Raw genomic sequence first — 5515 nt, 5'->3', positions numbered from 1 at the left:
TCGGCGGTACAAGCCGAGGCGCCGGGTGGAAAAAACGCACTAAGAAGGTGCTGGGAGGGAGCACGGACGGTGTTGGTAAATAGTGGCAGTAAAAGAAGTGGTGGCACAGTAGTGAAGCTGGGGTAGCGAGCGGCTTGGTGGGGAAAGGTCCGGCTACACGCTGGAGCATCGCGGCTCGGAGTGACAGTGAGGGCGGCTTCACGGATTCCTCTCTCGCCTCCTCGTCCTCGGTGAGTCAGAGCTGCAGTGAAGGATATCAGGAGGTTTTTAGAGAAAACGAAGGGAAAGAGGTCTGTTGTAGTGGAGCAGTTTTTCCCAGATCGTGCACGCCTGCTGGCCTCTATTAAGTTTTTACAGAAACCCTGACCTATCAATTTGTACAACACTCACTGAAAACCATGGTTGGGGTCAATTCCTGTTTTTCAATTCCAATTCCTCCTACAAATCAATTCAAAATTGCAATTACTTTTTGCATTCACATAATATTCTTTATTGGAATTGAATTGAAAAGGGAATTAAAAATTGAATTGGAATTGACCCCAACCCTGTTGAAAACAAAACAAAAAATACAGATCTGGTTCTTCAAATCTTCACTCTGGTTTCATTCTGTGTCGTAGTTCATTTATCTTGCTGTTAATTGCACCACCAATTACACTCTTTGGGGTACTGGGCAATTTTTTCAAGGTAGCCCCTAAAAAACATGTATCACATAGATTTAATGACTTGCACATAGATATATAAAAATCTTTTAATAAACATACCACATATCTTTGAGAAGGGTTCATTAGTTACATATTGCCACAGTAAATCAACATTTTTGTGTGTGGGTGTATTTAAATGTTTTGGTGTATGCTCTTAAACTTGTCTTACACTAGTTCATAGTAAAATCTGTACTTGGCGAAGCAGCTATGCAAAGGCAGTCTTTTCTCCATTAATACCTTGCTTAAGCATTACATTGATGTGGCACAACTGGACTGAAATGTGAAGTATTTGCTCAAAAGTCAAATTTAAATGAGACATGAAAGTTTATATTGTCAAGGATCCCATGGCACTATTCATTATTATTATGTATTAATATGTCTGAAGCATTAATCCAAGGTGATTTACAAGGTGTTGTTGAAAGAGTGACGTGGCTGAATTCTAAGTCAGGCTTCCCTCAATCAGGTCTAACAAATTTGTTATGACTCCACCTTTACTGCTGTGTAGTAATCTGCTGGTACAAAATGGCTGCACCCCAGAGGGTGGTGGGTGAAGTGAGTCTGTAGAGCACTTTGGGATCTTTCCAGCTGCTACATGTAAGGTATTATTATTTATTAATAAATTAACTCTAGTCTCTGAAACTAAAACAAAGGCCAAAGGAACATTTCAAATGCTAACCCTTTGTGTTCTATACAGTTAAAAAGGAGAGTTAGAAATTTTGTACAACAGCATTTACATACCATATATGGCTTCCACCTTTAAGCGATCCAGAGGTGTCTTTTTCTCCGAAGTTGCTGCCACCACCACGAAGATTGCTCTTTAATAATGTTGGAAAGTCAAAGACAGCAACCGTCAGGGTTCTTGCATATGACGTATTCGTGCTGCACCTCTCTGCAAGGATCCAGGACAGTTTGTCAATGTAAACTCCAGTGCCTGGGAATATTTCCACCTAAAAGACAATGGTAAATAAAAAACAAGTTTATCCCCAAACTATTCTTATATTATGTTAAGTGGAATACATTATCAGTAAGGCTGTGATTTTGTTACAGAAATGTGTTATTAAAGACCACAGTATGTCTCAATTCTAAGTTTATTAATTTACAGACATAATAAAGTCAGTGAATCTGTGACACCCATAATTCAATTACATTCTTATTATCAACTATAACTATGAATATAACTGATAATGTAGCATCATTAGATTGTTTACAACCAATATTTGTTTTCAATATATATATTTTTACCTTGTCTTTGTAATATTGTAGACCAAGAGTGTTATACCTGTTTTGGTGATTCTTTGTCAGATTCAGAACAATTTGCTGTGGGGCTGTCAGAACCACTTGATGGTGACACACTTTTGTCTTCATTGCTGATAAATGTGGCTTTTGTTACAATTTTTTTCAGATTGTCCAAAAGGTCTGGAATCTCTGGAGAAAAAACACCTTAGTATTAAATGATAATCATTTCTAGTAATATATTTAATGCAAAGTGAAAACAAAACCATCAATGCCTGCAATTATACTTGAGAGACTTGCTCTATGTTATTGGCAAACAGACCTTTTTGTGGGTCATTAACATTAGCTACGAAAAAAATAAAAAAGATAAAATACAAGAATTACCAGGTCTAATGTAATGCATATAGTCATTAATGTAGGATTATGAAGTTATGTTGAAAAACTTTATTTAATAATCAGTATTATTAAACTATTAGACAGTGCACATTAAGAGTCTGTATTGTGGTTCTAGATTACTTCAGTATGATCAACTATAATACATTACTCTGGAATCTAAATTACTGAAGAATAACATTTATCAAGGTAAGGAATTATTTGCTATAAATAAAAAAACTTACCATCAACCATACGGTTTCGAAGACATTGGTTTTCATTTTTAAGTCTTGTGTTTTCCTTTTCGAGCTGCTTAACTTTTTGCTGTAGCTCAACTTCACTGGACTCTTTAAATGTCTGTAGAATATGACGGGATCTAATTCTTGAAGCTCCATCGGTTTTCTTTCTTATTTTGTGCTGTATTCAGAGAGGAAAAGAGTTTAAAATGAAAATATATATATATATATGAATATGATTAAAAAAAAAACAATCCTGCAATACATTTATTTAATATTTGCAGTAATTATCTCACCGGTAACTGTGGTTCATCAAGGTCACTATCATCTGAAATTTGAAGTTTTTTGTTTGGTTTAGGTACTCTCTTCATTTTAGGACAGGGCATTTTTGTTAGGTCATTAAGTTTTCTTCTTAGTTCGCCTTCTTTTCCTAAAATAAAAATAAAATAAATAAAACCCTGCATTATGTCCACAGATATTTGGGGATTATATTTATTTGTCATAAAAATACTGTGCTTTGACCATACAAATTAAGATGAACAGCCAACACTGAATCAAAACTGAAGTTAAATTATATCTGGTTTAATTTATTTTGTGATTTGGGGGATTTTATTGTAAAGCACAACACACAATAAATCGTTCTTACAAATGCCAGTCAAGTATGACGAGTTTTTAGCGCCCTCACCACCACCTACCATGTTATAAGAGTATGTTAGAAGTACAACACATTAATAACTTAAACATTCATTTCAAATATACTGTGATTGTATATATCAAATAGCATGTAAAGACTTTAATGTTTTTTTTTTAAATAAACATTGTTACCAGTCATAATGATCTGCGCTTCATGGACAGGCCATCCACCTTTTGGAGGTTTGTTCGTGTCTCTCCACTCTGCTCTGAAGTTTCGAGTCGTCTCTTCGTCATCATCAGCAATGCTGAATAAATCAAAATTGCGAAAGCAAGCAGTGGGAATCACGCTGTAAGAGTCTTTGTCGACCCCGCTTTCCCACTTCACCAACGCGTGCATCACCGCCATACTACCTTCACCTTCTCGTCCGTTTTTTCTGCGCGTTTTTCCCCCGACAAGTCACGGCACAAAAAACAGTCCCGCTCTGCATTCTGGTACTTGGCGTTCTTAATAACACCAACAGGGTGTAATCGCATAGACCACTCGAGTATAAAGTACTACATATCCCATCAGTTACAGTTTTTTTTTCATCTTCTGAAACTGCAATTTAGCACTTTCAACTGTTTCTTAGTGATTCCTAGAATTACTAACCGGTATTGTAGTCAATGTGTTTATAACCTTTTTTGTTTAACGATTTGTGTGTTATCCTATGGGATCCCATGGTCTTTGATTTGGTCACGGAAGTGATTTGTCTTTGATTTGTTGATCTAGAGTTGAATTTTAATTAGTTTTTCCCTTTTGTATAATTAGTGTAGTGTTACATTTAGTCTTTGTTTTTAAATAAATTTGACAATTTATATCTTTGGAATTGGTGTCTGCGTCCAATTATTACAGAAATTGAGTTCTACAAGACTCCAGGATTCGTGATAAGGTGATACTATGAATTCACTTCTTTAATTGAAATGTATAAGTGTACCTTACGCTACATATATGTATGTATGTATGTATGTATGTCCAATTGCTTTGACAATACAAATGAATTGAATTGAGAGGGAGAGAGAGAGAGAGAGAGAGAGAGACAGACAGACAGACAGACTGACAAACAGAAAAACAGACAGACACAGACACACACACACACAGAGCCAGCCAGCCAGCCAGCTCAGCGATGACATCACGAGCCTCTCTCAGCTGACTGCTATGACATCACAGAGCACGTACATTCCGTTGCTTGCCGTCTGTCAACCACTCAGTCACTGCCAGCCAGACTGGCTGGCTGGCTGGATGGGGGGGCTGCTTGCTGCTGCTGCGTACCTTAGCAAGCTTATTTGCTTGACCGGCCTTCCTACTCCTCTGCCCACATGCCCACCTATGCCCGATCTGCTGTTCACCTGGATCACAGCTCCGCCCCAACAAGGCAGAGCCCCCCAAGAATGGTACAAACTCACCCACGATCCCCTCCACGGAAAGCTTTAGCAAAAGGCAAAAGCGTTATACGTAATGAAGAGGAACCCGAGTCCAAGACGCATCCGACCAGCCATACATATTTGTGTGTATTAAAGATCACATTTTCTTACATTTAGTTTTTCTGTACTTTATTACATCTTATTGTGATTTATAAAAGTATTGTTTCTTTTCCATATGTATGTATGTATGTGTGTGTGTGTGTGTGTGTGTGTGTGCCTGTCTCTGTGTGAAAGTGTGTGTGTGTGTGTGTGTGTGTGTGTATATGTCTCTCTGTGAAAGTGTGTGTGTGGGTGTGACAGTGTGTGTGAGTGTCTGTCTGTCTGTCTGTCATGTAACTCGCACATCTGTGAGGGCACCATTTTTGCAGAAGAGATGTACACATTTTGGAGCAACATATGCTGCCATCCAGACATCATCTTTTCCAGTGACGTCCCTGCATTTTCAAACAGATCACATTTTATTACACTTTGTTTATCTGTACTTTATTACATCTTATTGTGATTTGTACTTGTAATGTTTCTTTTCCATATATATGTATGTACAGTGGGGGAAAAAAGTAATTGATCCCCTGCTGATTTTGTACGTTTGCCCACTGACAAAGAAATGATCAGTCTATAATTTTAATGGTAGGTGTATTTTAGCAGTGAGAGACAGAATAACAACAAGAAAATCCAGAAAAATGCATTTCAAAAAAGTTATAAATTGATTTGCATGTTAATGAGGGAAATAAGTATTTGACCCATTTTCAATGCCCTGGCTTAGGGAAGGAAGTTCTCACCCATGATTTGACAGTACATGGCCCCGTCCATCGTCCCTTTGATGCGGTGCAGTTGTCCTGTCCCCTTAGCAGAAAAACAGCCCCAAAGCATAATGTTTCC

At 37.6% G+C, this 5515-nt stretch overlaps 1 non-coding gene across 1 annotated transcript; it reads right to left on the bottom strand.

Annotated features, from left to right (window-relative positions):
• Positions 1 to 4575: 4575 nt before the first annotated feature.
• LOC136737858 (U5 spliceosomal RNA) lies at positions 4576 to 4690 on the bottom strand. The gene has a single exon (XR_010812481.1). It is a non-coding gene; the product is annotated as a U5 spliceosomal RNA (small nuclear RNA).
• Between the last annotated feature and the right edge of the window lie 825 nt (positions 4691 to 5515).

Source organism: Amia ocellicauda, unplaced genomic scaffold, assembly GCF_036373705.1.
Source record: "Amia ocellicauda isolate fAmiCal2 unplaced genomic scaffold, fAmiCal2.hap1 HAP1_SCAFFOLD_54, whole genome shotgun sequence".
Classification (NCBI taxonomy): Eukaryota; Metazoa; Chordata; class Actinopteri; order Amiiformes; family Amiidae; genus Amia; species Amia ocellicauda.
Note: the sequence above shows the minus strand (reverse complement) of the source record. Positions and strands in the feature narration are given on the sequence as shown.